Source organism: Hemicordylus capensis, chromosome 3, assembly GCF_027244095.1.
Source record: "Hemicordylus capensis ecotype Gifberg chromosome 3, rHemCap1.1.pri, whole genome shotgun sequence".
Lineage (NCBI taxonomy): Eukaryota > Metazoa > Chordata > Lepidosauria > Squamata > Cordylidae > Hemicordylus > Hemicordylus capensis.
Window position 1 is genome coordinate 226,329,733 of NC_069659.1, and position 16,165 is coordinate 226,345,897.

General features: G+C 42.6%; 1 protein-coding gene across 3 annotated transcripts in view; it reads left to right on the forward strand.

Moving 5' to 3' along the window:
* Window positions 1-16,165, forward strand: part of ARID5B (AT-rich interaction domain 5B) — a 276,705-nt gene that overhangs the window by 164,776 nt on the left and 95,764 nt on the right. The window lies entirely within an intron of this gene.

Genomic DNA, 16,165 nt, shown 5'->3' on the forward strand with positions numbered 1-16,165 from the left:
TGGTTACCTTTCCCGCCCCGCCCCCCCCCCTATATAGGCATCTGCTTGCCATAGGGCTTGGATATGGGGGGGGGGAGGGACCGAGAAGTCTCTGAATATTTATTTTTAAACAGCTTGGAAAATTTGCTGACTTAAAAAAAACTATCTAAAAAGTCCTATAAGTGGCTTGTTTCATGGCAGAAAATTGCAAAAACTTCTGGAACAGTATTTTATTAATTTTATTTATTCAGTCATTCATTTATAAATGCACTTATGTTCAAGTTGTTTTGCAACCCAGAAGGTCTGAGTGAGAACTGTGAAGCATGTGTGGTGCTTTTATTTTATTTTTCTTGTGTGTGAACTGCTCCCCAATAACTTGCAGGGACTTCAGGGTAAATCTGGCCAACATGTGAATGCAGCACCTCCATTCCAGAGGAGATGTGTCTTAAAGGGCTTTAAAAGCCTCCTGTGAAAAACCTCCTGCAATCAAACTTGACTGAATTTGTTCAGAATTCTGAGAAAACAAACATAGGTTCACCCTGCATGGTTGAAAGTCTCCTTTGCTAATCTGCAGCGAGGGGCCCATTTTAATAATTCATCTTTCTAGTGTGTTCTAGGCATTAAAAGTAATACAAATGTATAGTACTCAATGTATATCACTATATATTGTGACGTGTGTGTGTGTATTCAGTGAAATGTATTTGCAGGCAGCATACTTATTTTGGAATATGAGACTTAAATCCTTGGGGGCCTGGGGTGTGCGGAGGCCCTGGACTTTGGGGGGGGCCCATTTTAAAATCTTGTCTCTGGGCCCACTCCAACCTTGCTACGCCCCTGCTCCCCCTGCTAAATAAAGAGAATCAGCATGTTAAAAGGTGCCTCTTTGCCAAGTTAGCAGCATTAATTTAAATACCCATAGGGTACTAGTATCCCCTCTTGGGAACCCCTGTACCAGTAGATGTTTGATGTGAAACTCAGGTGATCTTCCAGGCAAGGAAACTAATAAAGGAGCAGTTATTTAGTTATAAATGTCTTGATAAAAACAACAGTATAATAATCCACAGCCTACAGTTTCCACCTCAAGATTATTACAAGGACAAACACTGGCAGAAAAAGGAGTGCCTCAGTATCTTCCCCAAAGAAACTGGGAAGGCAGTATATGGAGTCTGGCTAGGGTGAAAGTTCTGCAATATCTCACCACACACAAGTTCTCCAGGTATGAGGCTTGGTGGAAGCTCTAGGAATAGGAGATACCATAAGACAGTGGACAGCATGAAACTGAATCATTGGGACAGAGATCGTAAGTATTTTCCCACAGCAGTTGTTTGATCTGGGCCATTGCTTGCTCATATCCAGCATGAAAGAAATAAGTAAGTGGAAACCCTATATAACATACCTTCTGAGCGATAAAATCTGACCAAAACTTGGCATAACTATCATTAGTGACTAGCTAGGTTGGCTTTGGAGGGGGAAAGAGTTAAAGCTTAACAGTTCAAGTTCCATTACCTTATAATGCTGTATCCTTTGGTGTCTATTAACGCTTGAACTACTTATTTAACATTCATGTGTTTTTAACAGTGTAACCATGTGTTACATTGTTAAGGTTGAAATTAGCACCAGCTATCTTGAAAGGTGGACCTCAGGAAGCTAATGAGTACTCTTGATCTTCTCCGTAACACATTAAGGTTTCATTTTTTAAAATATGCAGGGGTCATAGAGGTAGTAATCATAAATGTGCTCGCTCACCTGAGACCTGAAGTGGGACAGCACAAGCACCACAGTCCAAAGCCGTGAATAAAGCTGAAAACCCTTGTGCTGGTTGATTCATTGAAGTAACTTTTATCTGACTTCTAGTTTAGTGCTATAATATTAAACTATCTATGGGAGAACCTGCCATCTAGATTCAGCTTTAGAAGTTGCAACAGGATATAGGGAGGCAGCAGGATGGAATCAAGTTGTCCCATAGTCTAATATTGCTTTGTTGGCCCAGATCCATGACCAAACATATCAATTTTACTCGAGTGTTATTGCTGCTCCTTTCATGTTTTAGAAGATAGCCCCAAGATAATTCCAAAGACAAATGAAGGATTTGAAGTAACCATTTTGCATGGAATTTTTGCATACTCCATGACTTCCTGTGTTATTCTTTCTGTCTGTTCTACCTGTTCAACTCAAGCCTTGTATGCATATATGAAGAGACTCATCAGCAATTCATGTTGCTAAGCAAAACAAAAAAACATACATGCCTTTTGACTTTGTAATTTTGCCACAAGTGGAGTATGAAAAATATTTAGATTTCCTACATCACTGGCTATTTTCAAGCCAGCATTGTTTCAAAACATAGGGAGGCACTGTAGGGTATAGTGGATATAGGGCTGGACCAGGAAAACCTGGGCTGCCTGAAATACATGCTCTACTGTGAAGATCACTGGGTGACCTCAAACCAGCCACTCTCTCTTAGCACTCTTACCTCACAGAGTTGTGAAGAAAAAACAGATATGATATCTGAGATATTTGATTGGCTTTCCTGGCTTTTTTCAAAGATTCATGCAATCCTGGAAGGTGGCTCCAGTATTTAAACTTCTCCCCCTCACTGTTTCTCCAGTCTAAATCTGCCCCCACCACAAAGCTACCTTAGCCTCACTCAATACAATATACAGTTACCTGTATATTTTTCCCTTGCAGAATTAATAAGAGTTTCATAGGGGCAATCTAGATCAGAGAAACATGAAGAGAAAGAGCTAAACCAAGTGACCCAAGATATTTGGGCTCCTGACAGGGGCGTATCTAGGGTAGGGCAGGCAGGGCATGTGCCCCAGGCGCCACTTGAAGGGGGCGCCATTTTGTAAAAATAATTTTTTTAAAAATGGCTGCCAAAAACAAAATGGCCACCGTGCATGCTCAAATGGCCTCTGTGAGGCCCTAGGTCATGCCAGGCCTTGCAGAAGCCATTTGAGCATGCACGGTGGCCATTTTGTTTTCAGTGGCCTTTTAAAAAAGATTATTTTTAAAAATGGCCACCGCACATGCTCAAATGGTGCCTGCGAGGCCCTAGAGGCCAGCGGGGTGAGGGGGAACCTTTGCAACCCCCCAGCCTTTAGGAAGCCCCCCCAAAGGGGCTACAGGTAAAAATAAATAAATTAATATAATATAATATAAGACACTGTACACATATTCAGATTGGCACTATGTACAGAGAATCAGGGCTTGTGAATGCAGAGCTGACGCTTATGAGCTAGGATTGTATCCATTTGCTCTTACTTTGCTTCTTGTGATAAGTGAGTTAAATGTGATGTCTTGCTAATATGGCTATTAATGGTGAGTTTGTTTTTGAATCAATGTGAAATCCTTAATATTAAGGCCCACTGGGAGTTTCTTGCTTTCTCTCATTTTAACTGTCTTTCTGAAAGACTAGAATATATTCCAAGCAGTGACACAGTTTACTCTGCATATCCTTTAATTATTTACCGAGTATCTGGGAAATGTCAAATTCTCCATTGATTTTTAAAACTCATGTAATGGTGATGCTACAATGCATAGTAGAGAATTAGGCACTTCTGTTTAGTTTTCCAAGCACACCTCCACATAGTATTTGGGTATTTCATGAGCCCCAGCATACTGAAATTTGTAGTTTCCCAGCATTTTTTGGTCTGGCTAAGTCCACTGCTAAATAGTTTTTGAAATATTAAAAGATTAACGAGCTTGACTTGTATTTTTCAGCTAATATTATGGTAAAGTTATCTCAAAGATGGGTGTCAGATGCTTGGACAGGGGGCACAATTTCAGTGTTTGCCCTAGGTGCTATTTTCCCTAGATACACCTCTGGCTCCTGAAGCAAGGTGCAAATACCGCCTCAATGGAGCAAGTCTTGCCTCCTGGGCTAGAGTTTACTGCTACTGCCCCTCTTTCCCTTCTCCTCCCCTTCCCAGTGTGCACTCTGCCTGCCCAGCCATTACAACTGCTGCTCCTGCAGCAGCATCCAGCTTCTCCCACCCACCCTCCATCCATCTGCTACTGCTGCCACTATTTCTGCAACAGTGACCAAGCCTCCCCACAAGCAATCTGTTACAGCTGCCCCTACAGCAGCAACCAATTCACCTGGCTTTGTCTTCTCCTGGAACAGGAAGTGGAGGAGACAAGTGCAGTGCTGGGAAGAGATGCAGAGCAATGAATCCAGAAAAGCCAGTCACTGCTGCAGGGGCAGTGGTGACAGATGGCAGGCAAGTGAGCTGATCACTACTGGAGGGTGCATCATTGTCAATGGATGAATAGAGGTGGGCAGGCAGAAGAAGATGGCTGCTGCTGCAGGAACTGATGGTGGTAGGCAAGCAGACAGAGGGCTCCTTGAGAGAGGAAGGATAGGTAAAAGAGAAGGGGACAGGTGCAGAGGCAGCAGGTTGTGGCCTGGGACACAGCTGACTCTGATTAGGTGTGCCAGTTAGGCAAGTTGGATAGAGCATGCCCTGGGAGGGGAAGGAGAGTGTGGGAGTAGGGAAGAGGGACATTGAGAGCAGAGAAGAGAAGGGGTGGTGGCAGAAGGCAGGTGGAGTGGCACCAGTGGCAGGGGGTAGGGCAAGGTGCCTGCATTTGCCATCCCACACCACACTTGCCACTTGAGATGACCACCTCAATCCACGTCATTATAGGTCTGCTCATAACGGGTGGCCCTCCCATGAGGTGAGGTGAAGCAAGATGGTTGCCTCAAGAAGCAGATTTTGGTGCCAGCAGGATGGCAAGATGCCTTGTATAACTCCCATTGGAGCCAGTCTTCAGACTGATCTGACCCTTACAAGCTTTGCAAGAAGCGCTTCCCTTTACACTCCTTGTAAAGTTTGCAAGAAGTGTGAGGAGAGAAGAGGCTGCTGGCAACCTTCCTTCCTCTTTGCCCCCAGTGCCACTTCCAAAGCTCCATTTTGAAAAGGGGCCGATCACCCACTAGGTTCATGAGGCAAGATAGCATTTGGCATCTTGCCTCAGGTGCCACAACACCTTGGGCCATGCCTGCACCCCTACATAAACTTCCTCTCCCAGTGTTACTGCTCCAGTCAAAATTGGAGCCCTCCTCACTGCTCCTCCGTTGAAGTCACAAAACAAAAACATTGAAAGAGCTGATCAAAGATCTCCTGTGGCACATCTGTCTTGGCTTTTGCTCCCAGAAAGAGTACAACTGCCCAGCCTAGAAGCGCTGTTTGATCAGCACTCCTCCTTGTCTGACTGAGGAGGAAGAAGAAGCCCAGCTCAGCCCTGGGGGAAACTGTAGTGGAATGGAGATAAGGCAAACCTTCATTCCATTCAGATTTCCTGAGCCCAGAGAAACTCTTCATCCCACATTTGGCAAGCATGCCGAATGGATCTTTCAACCCATCTCTTATTTATGTACCATTGCTTGTTTATTCAGGAGTTGGCTGGAGGAGATTAAGAAATCTGTATTTTGATTGAATTTAGTTTATATGCTGAGCAGTTTATCCTGAAGAACATGTCTATATGAAACTGGGATTGCACCATTGCCTTTGTTTCCCCTTCATTCTATAGCACGATGTGGTCTGCTTTCTGTTTGGAAGCTATAGTTGGTCAGGATCTAGATACTGTAGGTGAGAGAAACTCTTTTAAAATTGGATTTGGAGTAGGGACTGATGGAGCCAATGAGAAGGACTTGATGAGGTCAGGAGGCAAATGTCAAAGGGAAAATTAGAGAAAAATATATGTTTTTAAGAGCAGTATCCTCATATATCCTAGCACATTTGTTTTGTTTTGGTTTTATATATCCATCAAGCGGCTTTTAATTTCAAGATGGTGCCTTTTGCTATGAAGATAATCAAATGAAAATGTCTTCCACAACCTCTTTATTTGCATGATTGCATAAAGATTGTTAAATAGTTTATTATTATAAAATTAGTATGGCATAGCACAGAACAAGCTGGGATTGCAGCCAAATGGAACAGAAAATGAATAGTTACATAAGGTTTTGAGACACATGCAGTTGAGCACAAGTGCACTGTATATTCTTCTGATTTGTCTGCTATTTGTTAATGTTTCCCTTTCAAACATGATTGCATCTCCATTTAATAGTCATTGCCGGTGTTAGCATAGTTATATCTACTCTGTGTTACAAACACAGGAACATATTTAGCTCAGGTTTTCTAAACTAAGCATGCCTTGTAGAAGAGATAAATTATAAAACTAAGTTCTGTACCATGTACATAGTTGTTAACGAGTATGAGAAGTGTTTTTCACCAATAGTGAAATGTTAGTTATCTTTCATTCTAAAAAAAGCTTGACATTTTAATTCCTGTTGAACAATTTCGTACCTCTGCTCTCTCCCTGTTTTCATGGCAGGGTATTATTTTGCAATCAGGATAAAAGCATTATTTATGAAAGTTCTAAAATATTACATTACTGTAAGTTTAAAGCTGCAAATCAATCTCACTCTATTTTATAAAAGCACTTTATTGATTTTTTTAAAGTAAATCTTTACTTGAATTTTTTAGTATCCACTTTATGGATTGGGACTGGGAGTAATTTTATAAGCAAACATGTTTTTGAGATGTTTGCTTAGGTCCAACACTGCTTTTCAAAATAAATGCTGCTTATTAATATTAATACAAGCACACACGAGCATGCACACACACACAGATAATTTTTAAAGCTTCAAACAGCACTTCATACAAATATCTGGATCTCAGAAGGATGTAATTAATCAAACAGAATAATAATACATTTGTAAATAATTCATGGGGATACTGATTTTGTTAAGGTACATCCACAACAAATAGCTGAAATTTGGTGCACACTTAAACCAAGATGCTATTATTATAGAGTAGACTGAAAATGCGAAAATTTACAAATCTTTTTAAAAGATCAGGGCATTAAATCCATCTGCTAAGAATGGCCAGCAGTAAAACTAAGCTATGGAGGGGTATGATTATCATATTCTGGATGGGGTTTTCAAGAATGGATATCTGAAAAGGGGAAAGGCCATACCTGTGATAGAATGAAGCGGTTTCAGCCTCCCCAATTAACATATTGTAATAATTCTTTGGTGAGAGAAAATTTCAGGTAGCAGCCACAAACCAATCTACACTTGCAGAATTTAATCTGGTATTTATTTAGTTATATATTTATGCTTAATCCAACCCTGAGATCCAGTACTTGATGGCTTCAAGGGTCTCACAGATTTCTTACTTTTCTAGCCTCAAAGGAAAAGGCACAAGTTTCTTAGATGTTCAGTATTCAACAAAGTTTTAGGATGGGTTTAGCCCAAGCTGCCCTACTGCTTTTATCCGGTATAGGTGAGCTCCTGTCATTAAGCTACCAGAGGGGATGTATGGTACAATGTGTTTGTTGCCTTGCCCCCATTTACAGTTCCCCTTACCAAATCTTGCCATCATGAAACTCTCAAAGTGTCTGGGACTCTGTTGCTGTGTGTGTGTGTGTGTGTGTGTGTGTGTGTGTGTGTGTGTGTGTGTAACTAAACATAACATACTGCAGTGGTCTGACTAAGCCACAACTATAAATGATCATTTTCATGTAATGGGTAGAGTCACCTCATCTTTGGTGGACCTCAGCATGAAACTAGGTGATGCTATTTACTTGTGAAACAAAGAGATCTGTGATGGTGGCCAATCCACCGCTTCTGCCAAGGTACCACTTAAGGCAGCAGCCTCACCTTGCCTCATTAGTGATACTCCCCTGCTTCAAGTTAATTGCTAATTATTGGAGGTAATTCTCCCCCCCCCCCCGCAACTTCTCCAAGGCGTTTGATTGACATGCAAATGTGGCATTCTCCCCAGAAGTCAGGGCAGAAGTCTGGTCCCCTGCAGCGCCTGGGCCCCCCAAATCCTCTGTATTCTGCCCCAGGGTGGCTGTACCATACTACTGCACCACACCACTGCTGGCCTGTACCACACCAGATGGCCAAGTGCGGCTGTGCTTGGGGGCCAGCTAGTGGGGGCTGAGAGCGGCCAACCTCCTCAAGTAAAACTGCCAGCCTGTGGCCCACCCAATTTCCTCCCTGGCGTGACGGTAGCCGTGGGGATATCATGGTCAATATCTCCCTTTTGGAGCAACAGGTTCATACTTGTTTTGTATACCACATAGAAATCTGTAAGGTCCCTGCTAAGGGCTGCAAGATCACTAGAGTGAGCTCTTTAAATTGCTGCAGTTGCTGACAGCTTTTTAATACAGTGGTTACATGCTGTGCCAGAAAACTGCCAATATTATACCAAAATATATGGTATCCTTTAGTGGAGCAGATAAGAGCAGAGCCAGCATTGGAGAGGGGTTGTGCCAGAACTGATGCCTTTGAGACATTGAGTAGTGCTGGAAATTCAAATCAGTTAGTCCAAGCATACAACAGACAGTCCTGGGCTTCTCTCTCAAGCCGTCTGTTCCTTTTGCTGATGAACACTGAGAGTCATTCAGACATTGGGGCTATTCACACAACCACACAGGCAGGGGGAAGACAGAGTTCAATCTCCCCCCCCCCCCCCGACAATCAGTGGTTGCTTTTTCAGCACATGAGCTGCATACCCACATGACCTGTGCTGCTAGGAGCAGATCACTATCCGCACTGCTCCTAGTAGTGCAGATCTACAGAGACCAGGACTCGTTTTCCCAGCCTCCGGATATCCCACAAGGCACCGCACAATGAGCTCAGTGCCTTGGGGGATTCCCTCATCAGACGGGCGCTCTAGGTGCCCATCTCTGTGTCTCCTCAGGCTCTGTGGAGCCCGAGGAGACTCATGATCCCAGCAGCCAGGTTAAGGGAGTGCTGTACATGTGTACAGTTTAACATGTGTACAGTTTATACTATCCAGATTGTATGTGAACAAAACATAATGTATGAGTAGGACTTCTCTCATAACACTATGTGCAATGCCTCTCTCAAGCCATGCCTTTCTGTTTTTTACCATGCTAGCTGAAAGCTTTTCTCAGAAAGTAGCTTGTCCATCTTTTTCCTTTCCTGTGCATGCTCTGATCCAGAATCTGATGATAAAGATAGAGAACATAAGGCCTTGGAAGCAAGCACAGGTATGAAGAATGTATTAGATGTTTTGTTGCAGAGACTGAGGAGTCAAACTGTGGTAGGAGGAATTGAACCTCTTTATCCTTATTGTGATTTCAAAATGTAGAGCCACATATAGAAATATAATCTTCCAAAATAGATCAAAGTTTCTCAAATTGTGATCTCTGGACCACCAGAGGTCTGTGAGCTCCATCCAGGCAATCTGCAGAAAAGTTGCAGAACAGTTGAGAATATCTGTAATTTGCCCTGCACTTGGTTATTTATTTATTTATTTATTACATTTATAAACCGCCCCATCCAGAGGCTCTGTACAACAACTTTTTAAAAAGACATAAAACCCACAATTCAAACACAATGCTAAAAACAATATAAAAACAATTCAAAAACAATTAAAACCATTTAAAACCAATTAAAATACTTTTTAAAAACAACACTATGGGTTATGTGCTTTGATTCATAGAACAAAAAAAGTTTATTAAGTGGTCTGCCAAGACTGCTAGCAATTTTCAGTTGAAGGGGGGAAAGGGTTTGAGAATGTCTGGTACAGAACATGGAAGGTTACAGTTAATACAGGGCTGCAAAACTTTGGCCCTTCAACTGGTTTTGGACTACAACTCCCATCGTCCCCAACCACAGTAGTCAAGAGTCAGCAGTGATGAGACTTATAGTACAACATCTTCAGGAGGACCAAAGTTGTACAGCCCTGCATTAAGACCAAAGAAAAAGACAACATTCATGTTTATATAAGGTTAAGCCAATTGAAAGATACATTCTGGCATAGACAAATAACTTGTTTCATAGAACACCACAAGGCCCCCTGGTTAGTTCACTGGAGTAAAATAGTCTTGGTAAGCTGTTAATTTCACTAATAATAATAGTTCCCAAAACTTTCTTAACTGTTCTTTTTGGAGCAGGAAGGGTAATATCTAGTTTCCAATATCTAACATTGATATCTAGTTTACCAGTAACCTGTGAGTTCAGTGCAACTTCATGTGATCTGGGAAGTATTGCATCCAGTACATAATTAAGAGGACATAATTGAGGGTCCATTGAAATAGGCTGATTGTAAAATGTTGACATGTCCCTTATTACAATTTTCCAGTACTTTGGGTCTTTAGAACAGAGCCCTTTGAGCTGAGCCTTGTATCTTGGCTATGGAGTTGTAATAACCCCATGAGGGAGGAGAGCTGGTCTTCTGGTAGCAAGCATGAATTGTCCCCTTTGCTAAGCAGAGTCCACCCTGGTTTACATTTCAATGGGGGATTACATGTGTGAGCTCTGTAAAATATTCCCCTTAGGGGATGGGGCCACTCTAGGAAGAGCATCTTTATTAGAGATGTGCATGAAATGAATTTTTTGATTTGTTTCAAATTTGAATCAAATTCCAAAAATTTGTTTTGAATTCAAATCAGATTTGACTCTGGTCTGAAAATCTGATTTGAATTCAAATCAATTTGACCCTGTTTTGGCACCTTTTGAAACCAATTAGGGGGGCTGAATAGTTTTTTAAAAGGTGCCAAATTGCTCTCGAATCTAATTTTGAATATTCAACTTAACTTGAAATCAAATTGCCCTTTTAAGGGATGATTCAATTTGGATCACTTGAATCACCCAGATTTGAGTTGAATAGATTTGGATTTGAATCGATTTGCACATCCCTGATCTGCATGTTTGCTTGCAGAAATTTCCATTTTCCCTCCCTGATATCTTCAAGATAGGGCTGAGAGAGATTCATGCCTGTAACCTTGGAGAAGCTCACTGCCAGCCTGTGTAGACAGTACTGAGCTAGAGAGACTAATGGTCTGACTCTATATGGCAGCTTCCTATATCCCTATGCTTGGCTGTTCCTGAAGAAAATTGTGCTAGATAAGTGTGGAGATTTAAAACCCATATCAAATCCTTGTTCCTTTCAAGTCAGGGGAGGTTACGTGAGTTGTCAAGGTCTGAGGATTGGTGACCATACTGAGTAACCATACTGAGGCAATACTAGGTATTAGCAAAGGTTGCGCAAGTCACGGGTTTTGAGGGCTTGGTCGCAGATGGCCTTTGGTCTATGCACCCACTGCTACCAAAATAAGATCTTTAGTTAGTGTGATTGGTTTCACTCCTTGTCACTGAACCCTCTATCTTTCAAAAACAATATCAAAACTTAGTAGTGTGGTAAATAAAATGGGCAGGTAGGTGTGAGGTGGGACTAAAATAATAGACAGAGACACCAGTAAAATAGTATAAAAAGAATAACATGTTTATTAGTATAAAAACAAGAATAAAAAGGTAAATTTGTGCCGCTGAGTTGGTGTCGACTCCTGGAGACCACAGAGCCATGTGGTTCTCTTTGGTAGAATACAGGAAGGGTTTACCATTGCCTCCTCCCACGCAGTGTGAGATGATGCCTTTCAGCATCTTCCTATATAGCTGCTGCCCAATATAGGTGTTTCGGGCAGACTGGGGAACATACCAGCGGGGATTTGAACCAGCATCCTCTTGCTCCCTAGGCAGGTCACTTCCCCGCTGCGCCTTTAGGTGGTATAAACTAGTAAATAAACTAGTTTAAAAACAAGAACTGGTTTAATAAAAGGTTGCAAAAATTCAAAAACCAATACAGGAACTAATGTTGAAAAGTTTAGGAGTACAAAGCACAAAATACAAAACAAACAACCTTGCTAGCCTTTTCTCCCAAGGCCTAGCAGGTTCCAGTAGGACCAGCTCCCTCACCGCTATCTTCCCTAGCAGTTTCAGCCTGACCCTACCCTGCTGGTGTTCCAGCTCACGCAACATTCAGCAGCACACTCTCTCACACAGATCTCTTCTCCCTCTCACAGACCACCCCCCTTGGCAGCTCAACCCTCCCTTTTATCCAGTCCGAAAGGGATACATTAACCAATCAGGGAGTTTCTTCCCTCAGGCAGCCAGAACCCTCTGCCTCTGCCTGGAGACAACCAACCCCTCCATAACTCTGCAGCAGACAACTTCTACCTCAGAGCTGGCTGTTAGAGGTTGCTACGTTTTAAACCCTGCAGATCCTGGAGGGGGATACACAACAAACTGAAGAAAAACAAACCATAAAACATAACGGGGGTGGGGTGGGGAGTCATTCCTTCACATGGGTGAAAGCTTATCAAGAAGACAACCCAAGAAGAAAGGCAAAGATTGTGTGCAGTGGTGGATTAACCTTTTTGCCGCCAGTAGGCAACCAAGTATTTGCCACGCCTCTTTGTCTGATTCCCCGACATGAAAAAGCTATTTAGTATATATAGTATCCTGTGCATTACATGCCAAAATAAAATGAAATTCAATACGGGCCAGCCCAGCGCCGCCTCAGCCTCCACCGGACCCACCCCCTTTCAAACCATTCTTGGGAGACTGAATCAATGCTAGAACACTTATGAGGGAACAAGAAAGGGCTTAAGCCAGTTCTGGGAGTCAGAGGTCAACGGGGGGGGGGGGGTGTCTCCAGCCCCTGAAAAGCACACAGGGAGAACCGCCATTAGAACAAAGCAGCAGCTCTTGGGAGACGAGTGGCAGCTCTGGCTTCTGGCAAGTGAGCCAAGGCAGGCAGGCTGCTGTTGAATCCAGGAGCAGGCAGCAGCAGGAGCAAAAGGCTCTTGCTCCTTAATTCGTTCTGTGAGGTGGCGATGAGCAGCACAGAGTGGGTAATCCTGCTGCGCTGTCCTCCTCTCCAGCAACTGCTTCCAGTCCCCCACCCCTGGCGGAGGCAGTACAAAGAGCTGGGCAGCAGGTTGAAGCGGGATTGGGCTGGGCCCAGGCCAGAGCTCCAGCTGGTTGCCTGGCTCATCCAGTCGTCCTCCCTACCTGCCTGTCTGTCCCTTGTCCTTGCTCCTGCTCCCCACACCTCCTGGTCCCTCCACAGCGACAGACAGAGCTCGGAGAGGGAGAAGCCTGCCAGTGGGCCTGCCCTCCTTCCACACCACCACCTCCTAACCAGTCCCCTCGGCTCGCCCTGCGCTGGGGGTTCCACTAGTTCACTGGCAGAATCAAAGAAAGCAAAGCCAGCCCAGTCTAGCATTGCAGGAAGAAAGCCAATGGGAGAACACAGCCCTTTCCACACCTGCTGCCCCTGGCTTCTTTGAAGGCTGTAACAGCTTCCCGCCCCCATTATTCTTCCTTCTGGTGCTTAGCCCCCTCTTCCCGCTCACCGCCCCAAACCGGGTCTCACGGATTGTGAGACCCAATCCATTGTCTCAGAGTTGGGCCCATTTGCTGCTCGTCCAGTTTGCCGCCGTAGGCAAGTGCCTACTTTGCCTATGTTTTAATCCACCCCTAGTTTTGTGAAATGGGTTGGAGTCAGTGTTCCCTAAGGCGCGTGCACGTGCGTGCGCTCACAAGTTTTTTTAATGTCCACTCAGTTAATTTTAGATCCTGCTCAGGATGAATCAGGAAGGCCCCCACTCTGAATGCATGTACACACACATTGCCTTGATACTATCGCCCAGAACAAAACTCATTCCGCTGCACATAGATGAAAAAAATTAGAGAGAACACTGGTTGTGGTGAGGTAAGTTGAGCTGTAACGGGAGCTGCCTTGGACCAAAGAAACCAGCCTGACCTGGAACTCTTATGAAAGTTTGGCCTGACCACATGACCTGCCCTGGTGTAATAGGTCCTTCCGGATCAGGATGTAAGGAAAGAATACACAAATTTTATTGAAAGGCTCTAGAGTTAAAGAAATGACCTTGCTCCACAGCTTTAGTGTGTACATTGCAAAACACACTGGGATCCATTTACAATAAGGCATTGTATAAATGTCAGATTATATAAATCAAAACTATCTGTATTTCCAGTGTTCATTTTCCTAATTATATATTTTAAACTGCCTTATGAACAACTTCTGGCATTTCAGTATCATCTAGACTAAAATAAGAAAACCTTATTTTCCAATTATGGTTTCCTGTATTCCAAACACATGAACGTTTCTTCTTGCTGTAAATTACAGAGGTGACCTTTACATCCTCTTCATTTAAAAAAGCCAAGAATTTGCATCCTTGTTTCTATAAATATTAAAATATACACAAAAATAATTATCAAGAGCAATTGCTTCAGAGAAGGAAAAAAAGTTGGGAAAGGCCTTTTGAAGTTGCACAACTGTAGTTGATATAAACAGAACAAGCAATGTCATGTATAGTATTTCTAAAGAGCTCACTGTTTAATTTTATACTAGCAGTGCTGATGATACAGTGGGAAGAAGTGGATCATTCTTGTTGCGAAACTGTTATTAGTTACTTGTACTTTGAAAGCTGTACTTTAAAAGTGGGGAAAAAACACCCCAGTAATGAAGTATGTAGTCATTCCTCATGTGATGTTAACAATAACAGGACATTTAGAAAAAACGCAAACAAAGACTGGCTGTTTGAGAAATAGTGATTTATCAAAGCAAGAGTCAAGTAAAATAAATGTTTGACATCTTTACTAAGGATGGACTGGAAAATGCATTTGTTTTGTGCTTTTCTCCTCCTCCAAATGTACCCTAATTGGTTTGTTTTAATATAGTCATATTTGCATTTCAGGGTTGGGTCTGTTGCTCAGGAAATTGTTCAAACCCCTCCAGCTGTATTTTAAATAGAACTGACTGCTTTCTTATGAAGCGATTGTGCAGAATTAATTTGGTAATCTAATATTTAATGTATAGTTTGAGGCTGTCAACAACCTTTTTAAAATATATAAACAACAAAATGGGGGGGGGGAGAACACACCTGGTTTGGTTGTGTTAAATTTCTGCATATGTTATCCATTTGCGGAAACAAATAAACTGCTTCTTCAGAAAGACTCAATTTCTTTTCCATATTAGGGAATTTTACAGACTCCCATTCACCCTCGAATCATATAATGTTGAGCTAGTGGGCATATCAGGCTGTTTTGGGTTAGCAATGAAGTATTCAGAAAGTAATCGGTGCAGCAGTTTCTCATTAAAGGCTTTTAATGCTTGTTAAAAACTTCTGCCTCACATCTTGTAAACATAATGGTAAACACATTCTGTGCGTTGTTTTTGAAAAAGTGAAGGGCTGAAGGACACAAGTCAGAACTGTCCTGGGGAACACCTCTTTGCATATGAGTCCCCAAGCCTGCTAAGATCAGTGATGGAGGCCTTGCCCTGTGTTTCCTTTGTGCAAGAGGTGTCACCTGCAAGGATGAGAAGCAGAGCCTTTTTAGGACTGGCACCCATTGGTTCTATGGGACTCCTTGACTGTTGTGCACATCCCTGTGGAGAGTCCTTTGGAGACTGATAAAAACTGTCCTCTTCAGAAAGCTCTATGATCTCTCCCTTGTTGTAGTCATCATTGTATCTATTGGGCTGTTTTATTGATGGTTTATATATCTTAATGTGGATGGACCAACTGACATGTCCCACATCAGTCAACCTGCTCCATCCATATGATAATCTCGCTTCAAATGTTATTGGAGCAGTGTGGGAAGCACTTGTGCCTCAGTGGCTTCCGCTGCATTCCATTAGCCTGTTAATTAGGCAAGTGTTGTGAACTGCTTTGTGTTTACTTTAAAGAAAAGTGGTTGTTTTATTAATTTACCATTTAAAAAATGATTAAAACAAACACCAACAAAAATTAAAAGCAGTAACAAAGACTAACATTGGTTAAGTGGGGAATGTTATTAAAACCCAGATTTAAAATGCTTCTCAGAAGCATTTTTGAGATGTTTTGGAGGGTTTTCAAGCTCTTTTAAAAACTCACCAGGAAGGAAGATTGCCAAAACTCCTCCATGAGGACATACCAAAGATGGAGGAGAGGTACTACCATAAAGGACCTGTCCTTGGTCCCCATAAGCTGGATCTGTGTCAATAGCAGGGCTGAGAGCAGGGCCTTAGAGGAAGGATGAAGGACCCCGGCAGATTCACAGGGTTATGTAAGTGTTGATATATTTGTGTGGTCAAGTACTATCATGAGTGCATAACACAATTATCTGACATTACAGTCCTAAATATGGTACATTACTTGGAAAGAAGTCCCATTCATGGCCTTGGTGTAATACAGGCCAGTGATATCCATCCCCCCTCTCCCCCATACAATTTTAGCTGCAGGTGGGGGATTAGATCAGTGCATCCTCATCTAATGTAACAAGCTGCCTCTATAGACCCAACATTTCAGGGGAAAGTTTCTGTGTAACTTTGCTTGCCATACTATTTTTCTG